We start from the raw sequence: 18,969 nt of genomic DNA, 5'->3' as shown, positions 1-18,969 counted from the left end.
CTAGTTTGCCAACGTGGCAGACACCTGGGTGAGCTAGTAATGAAAGCCATGTCTCCACGCCTGACAAGCTACAGAGACAAACATATTCATGGCAAAGACCCCAAGTCCTTCAGCACCTCACTTACTTCATAGCTTTCCCAACACATTCACCTCCCATTGTCTCGATAATATTCCAGATCCTGGCACCAGTTGTAAATTAGCCAAAAAAGCCAAGGTATATGGTGTATTTTCTATAGACTATTGGGTTAAAATAACTTTCCCTTCCTGATTCCCACTTTGCTTTGCAAACCACTTACTGACTTGCCATCTTTTCTTTTAAAATCATCATAACTGGAGCTTCTCTTCAGCCTGATTGTTAAAATCAGGCAGGCAGCGATTTGGCAGGCAAAGAAAGGGTTTCAGTTTTAACATCTAAGGCACATGTGTAACAGGGAACGTCTCAACTTGGAAAAGGGAGATTAAAATTTGGCCAACAGCTGATTTGATCCCTAGAGAATTTTCTTTTTCTTTTATCCCGAACTGGTTTTCAACTATATAGCTTACTCTCTTTCTGCCCTCATCTTGCCCTTCAACTGAAATTCTTCAGGTTTCATTCCTTTGACTCATGGGACTCTTTCCTCCTTTAAAATTCCTCCTTCAAATTTTGAAAACTGAAGATGGATACCACTCTTAATGCTCAGTGTCTAAGATGTGTTCTTTGTTTCATTTGTTTTAATGTATAAAAAAAAAAGATTGCATAGCATAATAAATTTTGGATTTTGTATATTTATAGGATTCAGGTTAGCTATAAGTTTACCTTTTCCTCCGCCTCTCATGCCTTTTCAAATCAGTATACTCAAAGTAAAAGAAAAAATCACCAATTGCCTTATTAAGTATCATATTTTGACCCTTTATTTTTTATCTTCTTTTAATATTTATTTATTTGGCTATGGCATTACAACTCTCAGAATTTTCCACAGTTTATTGTGATCCACACAGTTGAAGGCTTTGGCATAATCAATAAAGCAGAAATAGATGTTTTTCTGGAACTCTCTTGCTTTTTCGAGATCCAGCAGATATTGGAAATTTGATCTCTGGTTCTTCTGCCTTTTCTAAAACCAGCTTGAACATCTGGAAGTTCTCGGTTCACGTATTGCTGAAGCCTGGCTTGGAGAATTTTGAGCATTACTTTACTAGCGTGTGAGATGAGTGCAATCGTGCGGTAGTTTGAGCATTCTTTGGGATTGCCTTTCTTTGGGATTGGGATGAAAATGGACCTTTTCCAGTCCTGTGGCCACTGCTGAGTTTTCCAAATTTTCTGGCATATTGAGTGCAGCACTTTCACAGCATCATCTTTCAGGATTTGAAATAGCTCAACTAGAATTCCATCACCTCCACTAGATTTGGTCATAGTGATGCTTTCTAAGGCCCACTTGACTTCACATTCCAGAATGTCTGGCTCTAGGTGAGTGATCACAGCATTGTGGTTATCTGGGTCGTGAAGATCTTTTTTGTACAGTTCTTCTGTGTATTCTTGCCACCTCTTCTTAATATCTTCTGCTTCTGTTAGGTCCATACCATTTCTGTCCTTTATCGAACCCATCCTTGCATGAAATGTTCCCTTGGTATCTCTAATTTTCTTGAAGAGATCTCTAGTCTTTCCCATTCTGTTATTTTCCTCTATTTCTTTGCATTGATTGCTGAGGAAAGCTTTCTTATCTCTCCTTGCTATTCTTTGGAACTCTGCATTCAGATGGGAATATCTTTCCTTTTCTCCTTTGCTTTTCACTTCTCTTCATTTCACAGCTATTTGTAAGGCCTCCTCAGACAAACATTTTGCCTTTTTGCATTTCTTTTCCATGGGGATGGTCTTGATCCCTGTCTCCTGTACAAGGTCACAGACCTCCATCCATAGTTCATCAGGCTCTCTGTCTATCAGATCTAGTCCCTTAAATCTATTTCTCACTTCCACTGTATAGTCATAAGGGATTTGATTTAGGTCATACCTGAATAGTCTAGTGGTTATCCCTACTCTCTTCAGTTTAAGTCTGAATTTGGCAATAAGGAGTTCATGATCTGAGCCAAGGTCAGCTCCCGGTCTTGTTTTTGCTGACTGTATAGAGCTTCTCCATCTTGGCTGCAAAGATGAAGATGATCAGATCTAATCAATCTGATTTTGGTGTTAACCATCTGGTGATGTCCATATGTAGAGTCTTCTCTTGTGTTGTTGGAAGAGGGTGTTTCCTATGACCAGTGCGTTCTCTTGGCAAAACTCTATTAGCCTTTGCCCTGCTTTATTCCATACTCCAAGGCCAAATTTGCCTGTTACTCCAGGTGTTTCTTGACTTCCTCCTTTTGCATTCCAGTCCCCTATAATGAAAAGGACGTCTTTTTTGGGTGTTAGTTCTAAAAGGTCTTGTAGGTCTTCATAGAACCGTTCAACTTCAGCTTCTTCAGCGTTACTGGTTGGGGCATAGGCTTGGATTACCGTGATATTGAATAGCTTGCCTTGAAAACGAACAGAGATCATTGTGCCGTTTTTCAGATTGCATCCAAGTACTGCATTTCAAACTCTTTTGTTGACTATGATGGCTACTCCATTTCTTCTAAGGGATTCCTGCTCCCAGTAGTAGATATAATGGTCATCTGAGTTAAATTCACCCATTCCAGTCCATTTTAGTTCGCTGATTCCTAGAATGTCCATGTTCACTCTTGCCATCTCCTGTTTGACCACTTCCAACTTGCCCTGATTCATGGACCTAACATTCCAGGTTCCTATGCAATATTGCTCTTTACAGCATCAAACCTTGCTTCTATCACCAGTCACATGCACAACTGGGTGTTGTTTTTGCTTTGGCTCCATCCCCTCATTCTTTCTGGAGTTATTTCTCCACTGATCTCCAGTAGCATATTGGGCACCTACCAACCTGGGGAGTTCTTCTTTCAGTATCCTATCATTTTGCCTTTTCATACAGTCCATGGGGTTCTCAAGGCAAGAATACTGAAGTGGTTTGCCATTCCCTTCTCCAGTGGACCACATTCTGTCAGACCTCTCCACCATGACCCGACCGTCTTGGGTGGCCCCACACGGCATGGCTTAGTTTCATTGAGTTAGACAAGACTGCGGTCCTGGGATCAGATTGGCTAGTTTTCTGTGATTATGGTTTTAGTGTGTCTGCCCTCTGATGCCCTCTCGCAACACCTACCGTCTTACTTGGGTTTCTCTTACCTTGGACGAGGGGTATCTCTCACAGCCGCCCCTCCTGACCTTGAACGTGGAGTAGCTCCTCTTGGCCCTCCTGCGCCTGCGCAGCAGCCGCTCCTTGGAGGTGGGGTTGCGCCTCTCCGCCGCGCCCCTGGCCTCGGAAGTGGGGAAGGTCCTCTCGGCCACTGCCCCTGACCTCAGGCGTGGGGTAGCACTTCTAGGCCGCCGCCCCTGACCTCAGACGTGGGGAAGCTCCTCTCGGCCGCCGCTCCTGACCTCGAACGTGAAGTAGCTCCTCTCGGCCCTCCTGCGCCCGCGCAGCTGCGGCTCCTTGGAGGTGGGCTTGCTCCTCTCTCGGCCGCCGCCCCTGACCTCTGACCTCTGACCTCGGGTGTGGGGAAGCTCCTCTAGGCCGCCGCCCATGACCTCCGGCCTGTGGTAGCACCCCCTCGGCCGCCGCCCCTGACCTCTGACCTCGGACGTGGGGAAGCTCCTCTCGCCAGCGCTCCTGCGCGGTCCGTCGCAGACAGCGCGCTTCTGTACAGTCTGTCGTAGCCGGCACGCTTTACACTATAAAACAAGAACAGGGCACTATTTTTTAATATTTTATTTACATATTTTATCTATTTTTCCACTGTTAACAGTAACACATGGAATATGGAAAAACAAACCTCTACCTTAACCCTGCCCTTGGCTTCCTTAGGGCACTATTTTTAAGTTATTTTAAAGAAATATTCAGAAAATAGGAAAAAAGCTCTTGGAAATTAACAACGTAGTAGTATAAATGATAAACTCAGTAAAAGACCTGGTAGGAAAATTTGAGAAAAATCTCACAGAAAGTATATAAAAAAGGAATATTAAAAGATGGAAAACAGCAAAGAAAAGATTAAGCAATCGGAAGTCTGTGCCAGGAAATCCTACATTCAAATAGGAGTCTCAGAAGGAAAAAACAGGAAGGGATAACTGAAGAAATCACTCAAAAAAGTTTCCCCAAACTAAAAGGCTTCAGTTTTGAAATTTCAAGAGCTCACCACACAAAATGTAGTGAATGCATGTAGACTGGCAGAAACTGAAAAACACAGTTTAGAATCAGGCTCACCCATGAAAGGGAAGGGCAGGCAAGAGGCATGCAGAGAAGTTCAAAGGTGAGAATAACATTCTTTTACTTGGTGGTGGTGGTGGTTTAGTCTCTAAGTTGTGTCTGACACTTGTGAGCCCATGGACTGTAGCCCACCAGGCTCCTCCGTCCATGGGATTTCCCAGGCAAGAATACTGTAGTGGGTTGCCATTTCCTTCTCCAGGGGATCTTCCCAGTCGAGGGATCAAACCGGGGCTCCTGTGTCACCTGCATTGCAAGCAGATTCTTTACCACTGAGCCACCTGGGAAGCCCATTCTTTCACATAAAACTGGGTAAAATAATAATAATAATGCTCTTTGGAGGGGCTGAGATTAGCACACAGAGCTCTGTTGAAGGCTTACAGAACAACCTACCAATGCTCTGTTCTCCTTAAAGAACAAGAGTAGAAAGGCTTGAGTGGACAAAGGATTATGAAAAAGCTAAGTACATGTAGGAAGTTGTCTTTTGTTATAACAAACATGTAACCCTAATGAAACCTGGCCCCATGTGGTTCAGTCTTGGAGCTGTAATACATTCAAAAAACACAGTTCAGTAGCCAAAACTAATTTAAAAGGAATTCCACTCTTTACTATATTTCTAGAACTCTATAATGAGGTCCCAATTCATAATCCTCAGTAACACTTACTAAATCTCCACACCTCTCCTGTCTCAAACCCACATCCCTGCAGTTCCTCCCACACCAACTATTGGGCTGACAATTAGACTTCTTTTTGTCAGATTGGAAGCATAGAGAAGTGTGCTGTGAACACTACCATCTTACAAATTTTGGCCACCATAAATTAAGACCAAGATTATACAGAAGACGTGACAACAGCATTGAAGGTGCTGAGAAACACAGGAATGAAACTTAACAGGGGTGGCCTTATTTAAAATATACCAGCCCATTTTCTTATCCTCCTTTCTCTAATTTAACAACCTAGAGACAAAGTTTAGGGCATCAAGTCCCTTTCTTATCTAATGGTATGAAATAGTATATTCAAGAAGAATGTGTGGTAAGAAGAAAGTATGTAACATTAACTTTGTGTAAAAAGAGTATAAAAAATTTAGACCCCAAACCCAGTAAGAAATGTGTTCCTTTAGTGCCAGTGTATGAATGAGAAACTACTTCCATATTCCAAATGAGGCTCTGCAATTCCTTCAGCTAACACATTAGTATTCTTGTGTGCTCTGTAGAAGAAAAAAAAAAAAAAAAGGAGTGCTTGATTACAATTCACTATCCAGAATTTTATGGCTAGAACTTGAAGAAAACAGAGTTTCTGCCAAAATAGCTTCCTGCCCAGGTGCTGAACCAATTAAATCTTGAGCAATCAGGCAGTAAAACCAGTAATGGTGAATTTTCTGAAGTGCTATATGTAAGGAGACAGCTTGGAAAAATAAAGATGAAAATTTGTTTTCATAACCAGGAGTGTTTAAAATCCTGAGAGACTGTTTGAATGCCTTGCTGAAATGTATGTGACACTGCAAATTCCCAAACGATCTGATGGTTAAAGATCCATGCAGTCAACACTGACACTTTTTTTTCTAAATGTAGAGAAAGCCATTTTATTATAATGTGTAATTTGCCTATAGAGAGCCAGTGAATTCCAAATTTTTGAATTCCAAAATTCGCTTTAGGAAAAAGAAAGATATTTAAATGGGAAGTTGGCTATTAAGATATTTCATCCAATTAGCATCATAAAAAGAAATTACAGTCAAGACTTCTCTTAAGAATGAAAAGTAAGAAGCTCATAGTCAACTAGTAGTGACTTTTTCTAAGTCAACTACAAAAGGTAGAATATAACATTGTACTCTTTAACTTAATGTTTACAGAAAAACATGATTGTAAACCATGATGGGAAGGAGCATGAGATTCCAGAAGCAAAATTTCTAGGTCTCTGCAAAAATGAAGCATCCAGACTTGCCAGTCTCAAGAAGAACCATAATTAGATTTTTCCCTCTGCACATCTTACAAGGGGATGAAACTGTTTTTACTTTGGAAAACCTAGGCAGTGAATACAGGTCTAGCTTGATTTCCTTCTTCCTGCCTTCCTTCCTTCCTTTTTCCTTCCTTCCTCTCATTCTTTCTTTCTAGGAGTATCCTTAGTCTTCTAAGGATAATTAGGGGGGTTTAGAGTCTCAGATAACACAGTAACCTGAAAATTAGAAAGTCTACTGGTCTTGTTGGCTTTGCTAGTAATTGGTTTCATAGCCTCCAGTAGCTACTTGCATTGTGGCATCTATAATAAGGCACTGAAATCCACATACTTTTCCCAGGGGATTATGAAGGTAGGGTTTCATCATAAGTTATGCTTAGTTCTAAATGGACAGAAAGTACAATGGGAATATGGTTCTGATAAACACTGGAAGTCCAAGGGAGAAGATTCTAATCAGTGATGATGCTAAAGAAGAAAGATCTAGAAAATTATAAGTCCTCTCCATCTTTAACTTTGATACTTCAATGGGAATTAAAACAGTATGAGAAGATCAGCAAGAACTGTGGTGATTGCAAACAGTTATTTTGATGGAGTAATCAAAATAATAGGACTAGTAGCTGGAGTAGCATTGACATTTGTACACTACCAAGTATAAAAGAGATAGCTGGTAGGAAGCTGCCGTATAACACAGGGATCTCAGCCTGGTGCATTGTGATGACCTAGAGGAATAAGATGGGGAGGTGAGAGGGAGGCCCAAGAGGGAGGGCATGATTCATATGGCTGATTTACATTGCTGTATGGCAGAAACCAACACAGTATTGTAAAGCAATTATCCTCCAATTTAAAATAAAAATTAAAAAAAGAAAAAAACTATAGGCACCATGGGGCAGACTGGCAGCAAGACCACAAGAGGGCTGAAGAACATAAAACCAAAAAGAGAGAAGGCAACACAGTTTATTTTATATGTGAGAAGCCCTACTCAATGCCAGCCATTGAGCATTTATCGAGCACTTCCTTAGGCCTGGCTCTGTGTGAAGGGCTAGCCCCCTAGGCCCTGCTTTGGGGAGGCTAAACGTGTAGGGGAGAGCAATATGTGCAGGTGATAAGCTGCCCAAAGTGTGGGAAGCGATATCACAGACAGAGTAAAAGTTGCTAATGGAGCAGAGAGAAAAAACTAATCCACTGACATGGATTAGCAGAGGTCACGAGACCAAATTACAAATAGTCAAACCCACGATTTTTTTTTCAAGACAAAAGTTTAACATTAAGTTTTCAGCTCACTTTCATTTTCACATTTCTCACATTTTGCATATGAACAGAAAGCTAGACCTTAAGTATAAGTTCAGCTTGCTTGGACTTCAGGTGATGCAAATTAATTCTTCTACTCTATCTGAGGTCCTTTGAGTTATCTATAAGGTAAAACTTGCCATTTTGTCAATGCATTGAATTGCCAATTCTTCCACTGAAGCTCCGAAACAAAATTAACCTGGAAAATACTGAACATACACACAAGAAAAGTTTTAATATAAACTCTAGCCTACTTGTCTCAATCCGTTAGACCTAGAAGCTTTATTTTACAAAACACCAACTGTCATATTGTTTCCTTCACAAAATCACAAACACAAAGTTTAGTAAATAATAACAGCAATGTGTGTATATTTTCTTGCTGGCCTTGAAAGATTACCTGGGAGATGTAATGGGACATATCAGACAATTAATTAAAAACAAAAACAAAGAAGTCTAGTTCCTAACTCAGCTCTCCACTTGACTTTGTGCACCTGTGAAGTCAGGCAAACCCAAATGTTTATTCCCTCTGCTAAGGGAATATATAAATCTCTGTTTTTATGTCCTTATGTGATCAGAGATTTGCTTATCTTGTTTGTTAAGATGGAGAACAAGTTTCCTTCAACACCTCTAAGCTGCCATTGAAAAGAGCTTGGAAAAGCCAAGCTTGGTCTCCTCCTTGGGGTCTCCCAAAGACACTCCATGGCATAGTGCTCTCCTCATGGCCAAAACCCACATGTCCCTGAAGTGCTCCCATGAGCGGAATACTTATCCAGAGAAGACACTTCCTTGCTGGTCCAGTGGCTAAGACTCCACACTCCTAATGCAGGAGACCCGAGTTTGATCCCTGGTCAAGAAACTAGAGCCTTCATGCCACAACTAAGATCCAGTGCAGTCATAAAATAACAATTTTTTTTTTTAATCACCCAGGATTTTTCCAGTGGCCCAGTGGAGAGGAATCTGCTTGCCAATACTGGGGACATGGGTTTGACCCCTGATTCAGGAAGATTTCACATGCCATGGAGCTACTAAGCCTGTACACCACCTGCAACTACTGAAGCCCATGTGCCTAGAGCTTGTGCTCCACAATAAGAGAAGTTACTGAAATGAGAAGCCCACGCACTGCAACTAAAAGGTAGCCCCCACTCACCACAACTAGAGAAAGCCCAGGCATAGAAACAAAGACCCAACATAGCCAAAAGTAAAATAAATAAATAATGCTATAAATTATTATAAATTTGTAAAATAATGTTATAAATTATTATAAATTTATAAAATAAATAAATTTTAAAAATTACCAAGAGAAAGTATCAACCAGCTCTCCAAGAAATGGTAGGAGCAGCACAAGTATCCTCATGGGTCCCCATCACAACAGACTAAATAGCTTCATGAACACTATGGATAAGAGGCTCCCAATATCATCACAGCAGGACTAGGAGAGGGTAGGTCTCAGTGCAACAAAGAATCAGTCTCCACCACTTTCCCCAATGCCCAGACTTACACACCCCATCTTAAGAGAACTTTCATAGATACAGAAGTTCTGGAGCAGAGCCTTGCATAAGGTGTCAAAGGAATTTTTATCTCTATCCATGGTCAGCAAATCCCAGCCAGCTATACTCCCCACCTCACCACAGCACACCATCACAAAGAGAAGTCCAAGCAAACATAAAAAGAATCAGAGAACTATTGTTAATTGCAGGAAGACAAGGATACACTTAGAAGAGCAAACACATATTCCTGAAGCAAGAAGTCTTAGCCTCCCAGGGTTACTTCTTCCACCCACACTTAGCTTGTATGATGGAAAACATCGAGTTTGCAGAATTCAAAGGGTCTGAGGTCAGGATGGTTGGAGGTGGGGAGCGTACTAGAACTAGGGATGTCAGAAGCCTCAATTATAAAGTCAGCCTCATGAGTTTACTTTAGCCCTAAGATTTCAGTGTGCCCTTAAGTTGTTAGTCCATGCCTTCACATCTCACTCATTTTCCACATAATTCAGCAAGGAGAGAGGAGATGCAACAAGGACAAATTCAGAAGCAACCTGGATTCTAATACCTATTACTCCTAAAAACAGGTTTGAAAGATCTAGCAGTCTTATGTTTAGACTAATATTTATCTCTATATTCATGAGGGACAAGTTGTCACCCAAAGATTCTGAAAGGACATTTTAATCCTTTGTTTCTAATTTTACAAGTTAAAACATTAAGTGCAAATGTTCAGGTAAGATTTCAATTTGACTTAATAAGTTATGTTATAATATATACTTCCTATCACGTATGCTGACAAAGGATCTCCAAGGATGGCCAGAATTAGATTCTACAATGGGTTCTAGCACAGAACCAGACCAGATATGCAATGGTTCCAGACTAAGTCTGTCTTCCAACCTCCAGCCCAGTTATGGTGAATATGACTAAGGCCATCCAAAGAGCCTCCAAAGCCTTCTAGAACATGAGGTTCATGGACACAGATCACAGGGTGTTGAATATGATATTCACCTTTAGCTTACTCAGCAGCAATCTACCAGACAAATATTCACATGCAGAGAGGTAAGACTTTGCTGCCATCCATAAAGTTACCCTGAGAGGTGATGGTAAGGGAAGAAACTGCATACCCAAGAAGTTGACCTAAAAGTGACTTCTTGGTATGGTATACACACACATATATACAATGGAGTATTACTTGATGATAAAAAAAAAAAATGGAATAATGCCATCTGCAGCAACATGAATGGATCTGGAGATTATCATTCTAAACGAAGTAAGTCAGACAAATACCATATGACATCACTTATATGTGGAATCTAAAAAAAAAATGATACAAATGAACTTTATTTACAAAACAGAAACAGACTCACAGACAGAGCAAACAAACTTATGGTTACCAAAGGGGGAAAAAAAGGGAAGGAATAATTTGTGATTAATAGATACACACTATTGCTGTTCAGTCACTAAGTCTGAGCCTCTTTGGATGCTCCCCTTTGGAGACTTCTCTTTGGAGCCTCTTTGGATGACCTTGTCATATTCACCATCTCAGGGCTGGAGGTGTCCAACTCTTTGTGACCCCATGCACTGCAGCACATCAGGCTTCCCTGTCCTTCACTGTCTCCCAGAGTTTGCTCAAATTCATGTCCATTGAGTCAGTGATGCTATCTAATCATCTTATCCTATGCCACCCTCTTCTTCTTTTGCCTTCAATCTTTCCCATCATCAGAGTCTTTTCCAATGAGTCGGTTCTTTGCATCAGATGGCCAAAGTATTGGAGTTTCAGCTTCACCATCAATCCTTCCAATGAATACTCAGGGTTGATTTCCTTTAGGATTGACTGGTTTGATCTCTTTGCAGTCCAAGGGATGCTCAAGAGTCTTCTCCAGCACCACAATTCGAAAGCATCAATTCTTCGGTGCTCAGTCTTCTTTATGGTCCAACTCTCACATCTGTACATGACTACTGGAAAAACTGTGGCTTTGACTATACAGAACTTTGTCAGCAAAGTGATGTCTCTAATACACTGCTTAGGTTTGTAATAGCTTTCCTTCCAAGGAGCAAGTGTCTTTTAATTTGTATAACATAGATAAACAGCAAGGATCTACTCTACAGGACAGGGAACTATATTCAATCTCTTGCAATAATCTATAATGGAAAATAATCTGAGAAATTATATATGTATGTATGTATACATATAACTGAATCACTTTGCTATATACTAACAACATAGTACAGTGAAACTAATACAATGTTATAAATTAACATTTCCATAAAAAATAAAAATTTTTAAAAATAAAAGTAACTTCGCTCTGCACTTTCTTCAAGGTTCCCTTGCATTACTAAGATAGATAGTAAATACTGTCATATACTTTTGGGATATTTGGGGAAGTATGTAACCCGGAACTATGTGCCTCTCTGCTTATTCAGGCACCAGTCTGCCTTTAGGTGCTGTGTTCCCAGCCCTCTTTGATTTCCCACTCAACTTCTTGGCTGAACTTTCTCAGTGTGATGTATAACTTCAACACACTAGGGTAAAGTGAGATGAAAGCAAAGTCAAGGGGATGAGAGAAAGAGATGGAAGATAGCATTTGATCCACACTAATTCTTCTTCCCTCTAGGTAACTACACACTCTTAAGATTTTACATACAATTCTGGTTATTATGAAAAGCAAAAAACAAAAATCTGCTTAATTTTTGGCGTATTTCTGGCACTAATACCTCAGCATACAATGTAAAGCCACTTTCTATCGACAAAAATTACAGAAATTTCGCTTTTTGTGAACTAGGGTAGAATTCTTTCAAGGGAATAGCCATGACATTCCTCAGTCTCAGATTAGGTTTAGAAGTGGATGATCAATCAGTCATCAACTTTCTGAACATGTGCTGTGCATGGAGCAATATTTATGAAATAAAAAGAAAGAGGCCAATAACTTAGGATCTGATTGAGAAAAGGGAACAAAAGAAAATCTACCAACATCTGGAAAAGCAAAAATGAGCAAAATGAGGACTTCCTTGGTGGTCCAGTGGTTAAGACTTCATCTTCCAATGCAGGGGATGCAGGTTTGATCCCTGGTCAGGGAATTAAGATCTCACATGCCTCATGGTCTGAAAAACAAAATATAAACACAGAAGCAATATTGTAACAAATTCAATAGAGACTTTAAAAATGGTCCACATTAAAAAAAAATCTTTTAAAAAGTGAGCAAAACATAAATACATATGTGTATTAACATATTCATTCAATGTTTATTATTTGCCATGGGTACACACATTGCATTTTCAGTTAAACATAGAAATAAGCAAAAACTATACGGAGGTGGGAGATGGTATCTTAAACTGAACTTTAAATACTTTCTGGCCAGTAATTCTCCCTTACCTCTAGTAAAAGAATCCAACAGAAGAATTCACTGCTTATACGATGCGCTGGACAACTAAAATAATATTTTTCTAATAAAATGTCATGTACTAAGTTCTCAATAAATGTTAGGTTCCCTCCCACCAGTATTTGTTCCAAATCCTCTCTGTTTAACTCGATATTGCTGGATAGGATCCAGAATGTTTGGAATGTTTACACCACTCCGACATTCTTAGACATAGAAAACAAAAGGCCTCTGAGTCCAAGGACATATACTATGATATCAATTCTTTTCTTCCATGGAATTATAATCATTTTAGTGCCAATAAACAGAGTACTTGACCAGATGTTACATAGAAATTCTGATTTTAATTTATTGGATTGAGAAATGATGCCTTCTGGTCATTTGCCCACGAAGAGCGAAACAACCAAAATACAAAATAAAGCGGAACTACCGGGAGGGAGGCGGGATTCTGGAATAGCTGAATCAGAACCTGCATCAGTCCAAACCTCCATCAAAGCTGTAACAATACTGGCAAAATTATCAAACTCAACTTTCTGAGAGCTTTGCAAACTAGCCAAAGGCTTGTAACCATCTGAAGAGGGTTTATTCCAAAAAAAAAGAAAAGCTACTAAACCTTGGTAAGAAGACCAGGGACTGAGACATTTTAACTTGAGTTAATCCTGTCTACCTCCTTCCCCAACTGCACAGCATTAGCCTGGAAAGCTACCAGCCTTGCAGCCACCAGAGGGACAGATGGGCTCTGGAACTTCTCCCAAAACCCTCTGCTCAGACCACAGTCACTGTCTGACCTGACTCACAGCTCCCTGAAAGAGCCACATTCACAAGATGTTGTGTATTTGACTCACTCGGAGCTGAGGTTGTGTATTTGACTCACTCTGAGCTGAGCGTCACAGCAAACGCCCTGTCTCTAGGGCACTGATAGAAACAATCAGCTTCCGTTATTTAACATTCTGTTTAACTAACAATGCAATACTAATTGGGGCACACAAAAGCCTGGCAAAAATACATATAAGGAAAGTCTGGAGGAACGAGGCGTGCGTAAAGTGCTTTGAAAAGTTCTGACCTATCACCGGGGCTCCAAAAAATGGTACACTTGTGGAGGGCTGTTCTCATGGCTGAGGAGAACCAGAGAGGGCACCGATTACTCTCTTCTGGCTGGCCCTGAAGCCCTACAAAAGCAGGAAATAAAGGCTAAGATAAATAAATGAGAAGAGCCAATTCGTTGGAAAAGACCTGATGCTGGGAAAGATTGAGGGCAGGAGGAGAAGAGGACAACAGATAAGATGGTTGGATGGCATCACTGACTCAACGGACATGAATTAGAGCAAACTTTGGGAGATAGTGAAGGGAAGCCTGGCATGCTGCAGTCCACAGGGTGGCAAAGAGTCAGACACAACTTACTGACTGAACAATAACAAAGGCTAAGACAGACTTACAAACGGCCTGAGTATCGAAGGTGTGACCCCAACACACAGGCACACATACACATTCTTCATATCAAAAGTGGCTGGGTCACGTCATTTAAAAAAATCTTTTGACTAATCAGTTGATGACTGTAAAAAAAAAAAATTAATAAAGAGAAACCTTAATTAATAAAGAGACACCTCAATTAAGGGGGTACTTTCATGCGCTGGGATGATAAAAGAGCCCAATAGGAAGGAGAAAGACTCCTCTTCTTTCCTGGCAGGATTCATTCAGTGGAAAGTCATGGACTGTTTGTTGACGACAGCCCTTCCAACTTCCTTTTCACCTCCTTGAAAGTGTTCTTCCCTTGCTATAAGGGAACTTGCATGTGGCTTGTCATGGTTGCCTATCATGAATTGCAGTTCTCTGCTGATCCAGAATAAACTCATCTCTATCAAAGAAATATCCGGCAGTCTATTTAAGGTCAACACCAACCGATAAGCTATGCTGGCCCAGGTCAACCCCTACAAAGACAGGCTAAAAAATAAAATTAAGACTTTGTTTAAATAAGTAATTTTTTAAGCAGAGACTTCAGAGGTCACACAATGTAGGGAACACAGATTCCACAGAATTTTTCCAAAAAAGTTACCAAACAACAAAGCAACAACATGAACATAAAATGGAGGGCTCATAAGGAGAAGGAAATTAAATTAACCATGTAGAAATGGCAGGAACCTTGAAAGCAGACAAACAGCAAATAACTGAGACTCTTAAACTTAAAAGAGATAGAAATAAACTTTCTTCTGTTATTTTGTTTGCTTGTTTTAATTTACTTAGCAGAGATGATACTCAGATAGGTATCAGATTTGAAGTTTGCACATTTGATACAATGTTGATTTGGGTGATGACATTTTCATTTTGTGCTATGGAGAACTTACATATCTGGAAAAATGAACTGGGAATCTTTCAACCACTACTATAAAACCAGACCCCTTCAAACCAACCCCTGACAAAGCAGGGGCTGCAAGAGCCATTCCCCAGTTCATTCACCTATATCGCCATTCACCTCACACCTGCCTTCCCAATCGCATTGTTCCCTCAACAGACTGTGTCTTAGCAATACTTGATTGGCAGGTGGATTTGGGTTTACCCCTTGTTCAACCTTTAAATAATCAAGAAGAAATTCTGACAGACTATACTTTTGTCTGAATGAGGAGCCAGAAAATATTGACAAGTTTGTCTTCCAGACTGTAACGAGCAGCACTACCAGACACTTGGCCACAGACCCGAGAGGCAGCTGCTACCAAGGTCAACAACTTCCCACAGAGCTCTCCGTGAGCTCCCCTCATGGTCTCACTTCCATGGCCAAACATGCTTCAATTCTTGGGTTTCCCTTCAGGCTCCAACTAGTTCACCAGCACCAGTGCCTCTGGAGGGGTTCTCTCTGATCTTCCCCAAGCTTCCTTCCAGACCACCAATTCCTCGGCTACTCCCACATTTGTGTCTAACTCTGGGAAAGGAAATGGCAACCCACTCCGGTTTCTTTCCTGGGAGATCCCCATGGACAGAGGAGCCTGGCGGGCTACAGTCCATGGGGTCACAAAGAGTTGAACACTACTGAGCCACTAACAACAGCAACTCCTACACTAAGTCCCTTCTTCCTATTATCCTCATAGTGACTCTTCTTCCCTGAGTGGCCCTGGCTGCCATAGAAGAAGCTGAATATCCTTGCTCATCACACAAAGCCAACAAGCCCTTCTCCCCCTGAAGCAAAGAGATGCCTTAAGCCAACTAGAGCAAAGCCTGTGTTCTCATCAAGTTAAAAGAGAAAAAAATGAATTAATAATTTTCACATTATTACCACTAGAAAGAGACTTAATCTGGACCCAATAACATGTTTTCCACTGGACCAGCTCAAACTTACTAAATAGCTATAGGATTTAAGAAGGGGACAATGAAAGATAAAATTAAAAAGTAAACTCCACCTAACAGCTCATAAAGTTTATGAACTTGGAAAATATGAAGTCACAGAGGTCACCATCAAAGAAGTTCATAAGAAATGCATGTTTAGAGAAAATGTCACAGTGTTTTATTATTGAAGATCCAAAGACCATGCATGACAGAATATGACTAAAGTAGGGCTGGGAAAAAAAGTCATTCATTAGTCACTAAATGAATGGACTGTCACTCAGCTAATAGTCTCTTGCAAGTAACACCTCACTGAAAACAGAGACACTTACAAAGAACGATCTTTATCTACACATGTCAATTCATCAGCATCCCAGTGGTAGTGTGAGCTTACAATAAAGGCTATTGGGCCAGAGTCAGCCTCAGAGACTTGGGGTGCCTGCCTTGGACCACTGGTGTGAATTTCTCCAAACCTCATGAAGACCCTTTGGGAGCAAAGCTCTTTCCATTCTTCCAGAGCAGCAGGCAGGGAGCCCCAAGAATGGTACATCAGAATGGCATCTCTGTTGTCAATGTCATATTTGGAATTCAACATCTTTCATGGAGCTTCAGCTTCAGCATCACCCCTTCCAACAAATATTCAGGGTTGATTTCCTTTAGAATTGGCTGGTTTGAAGCTCCAATAATTCGGCCACCTGATGCAAAGAGCTGACTCATTGGAAAAGACACTATTGCTGGGAAAGATTGAGGGCAGGAGGAGAAGGAGACGACAGAGGATGAGAAGGTTGGATGGCATCACTGACTCAATGGACATGACTTTGAGGAAGCTCCAGGAAAAATGAAGGACAGGGAAGCGTGGCATGCTGCAGTCCATGGGGTTGCAAAGAGTCAGACACAAGAGCAAAAGGCTAGATCATTTCAATTACCCTAAAGGCATTTTTTAAAAGAAATCTGAAATCAAAACAATAAACTTTACTGTCTCCTGTGGCCTACCTCTAAACCGTGTCTATTCCATTAAAGATCACAGCCCTACAGGCCCACTGTGTCTGTGACTAGGGTCAGCACAGAACGAGGTTGTCCTGCTCGCATTACACAGGTCTCTGAAGAGCAGGGCACCATGTATCTGCTTTGCCTGACAAGTCCCAGCTGTCCAGAGGTAATTATTTATTAATTAAAGAGATGCCCTGTGGGCTCTCATATTCTCCCAGTTCACACAATTGTCTATATGGCCATCTGCTAAATAGTCAACAATTTTGAGTCCTCCAGGCTTTTCTTTTTCCCTTGCTCTTTTACTTCTTATCCCTAAACATCTTGAGAGGGCTTCATTCTAACACTGCTATTGGTCCCCATCAATATTCTACTGTCTCCCAGCACCTTGGAGACTGCCAGCCCCTGAGGTGCCCAGTAAGACTGTGTCCCTGGGATCCCCCAGATGCCAGTCACACTGCATTCCTTGAAAAGGTGAAGGGGGACTTCCCTGAGGACAGTGGCTAAGACTCCACACTCCCAATGCAGAGGCCTCAGGTTCAATCCCTGGTCAGGGAACTAGATCCCACATGCCACTGCTAAAGATCTCGCATGCTGCAACTAAGATCCGGCACAGTGAAATATATAAATAAATATTTTTTTTTAAGGGTGAAGGAAATCTCCCTCCTCTTCTTCTCCACATACTGTATTTCTTGGGCCCTGGAGCAACACCTATCTGTGACCTGAGCCCCGCAGAGTTCCCTGACCACTGAGCCCACAGCCCTTCTCTCACTTGCCTCCTTGGAGTAAACCAGGGCACACAATAGATCTCAACCAACTCTGTCCTTCCCCCACTGTCTGTTACCCCCTGCCCAAGCTCCTGCCCTACCAGCAGACCAGACATGAACACCTACTATCACAGGTTGAGCTGTCACCAAAAAACATACATACACTGCAGCCCTAACCCATGGTGCCTGTGACTTTATTTGGAAATAGAGCCCTGGCAGATGTCACCCTGTTAAGATGAGGTCATTAGGGTATGCTGTAGTCCAGTATGGCTGATGTCCTTACTGGAAGATGAAAACACCACTTGGAGACAGACACTCAGCAACAGTACCGTGTGACGATGGAGGCAGAGACTGGTGTGATGCAGCTGCAAGCCATGCAATGCGGGGCAGCTGGCCCGCACCGGGAGCCAGGAAGAGGCAAGGAAGGTGTCCCAGAGTCTTGGACGGAGTAGCTGCCAACACCTTGATTTTGAACTTCTTGCCTCCAGAATTGTGAAATGTTAAGTTTCTGGGTTTTTTAAGTCACCAAATTTATGATAATTTGTTACAGCAGCCTTAGGAAACCAATTTAGGAACTTCCCTGGGTGGCTCAGTGGATAAGAATCTGCCTACCAATGCAGGGGACATGGGCTCGATCCCTGATCCAGGAAGATCCCACGTGCTGGGGAGCAACTAAACCTGTGCACCACGACTACAGAACCTGCGCTCTAGAATCTGTGCTCCACAAGAAGAGAAGCCACTGCAAGGAGAAGCCCACCCACCATGATGAAGAGGAGCCCCCACCGGCCACAGCTGGAGAAAGCCCTGTGCAGAGCAACGAAGACCCAGCAAGCACAAAAATAAAATAAGCGTATCTGCCCACTTCGGCTGTTCTGAGATGGTATAAATGCACTTCATCTCATTGTGCTTCATTTCCCTGACCTTATATTTGCTAGCCATAGAAAGTTTCAAGGCAAAACAGAAAATCTTGCTCACTCGGGGAGGAGGCCAGGAGACAGACTTATTTTCTGCTATTTTTTCAAAATCTGCCAACATTGATGTTCGGCAGCCTCATTCTCCTAGGAGATAAAAAACCTTCCATCATTCAGTGCTGGATAAAGTACAGTCAGGACGCTGGAGTAGGTTTTGGGTATAGGCATGGGGCAGGAAAGATGTAGAGAAGATATGGCCCATTCTGACACCTCTGGAGTGAGACACTCAAATATCATCTTGATATCCAATCCAGATCAGCTGGGAGGTCTCATCCTCCTCCCCATGTGTTCACAGAGAAACACACATTTTCCATTAACTGCCGAGGTCACCAGCAGGGTGTTCTGGCAGAGCCGTGTGGAGAAGTTGTACAGCACCTGCCTACATGTGTTTGGCCCAGTGCCCTCCCCTCGCTTCCCCTCTGATCAGAAGCACATTTATCTGCAACGTTTTTAAAGTCAAAAAAATAAAGAGTCTCTCCTAGACTGTTTTGATTTTTAAAACCAATTCCAGACTGTGCATGGTATTTCAGTTGACTTTCAATTATAACATC

The sequence above is a fragment of the Cervus canadensis genome, chromosome 33 (assembly GCF_019320065.1).
Source record: "Cervus canadensis isolate Bull #8, Minnesota chromosome 33, ASM1932006v1, whole genome shotgun sequence".
NCBI classification, from domain to species: domain Eukaryota; kingdom Metazoa; phylum Chordata; class Mammalia; order Artiodactyla; family Cervidae; genus Cervus; species Cervus canadensis.
The sequence above is the reverse complement of the archived record's forward strand: the minus strand, read 5'-3'. Positions refer to the sequence as shown.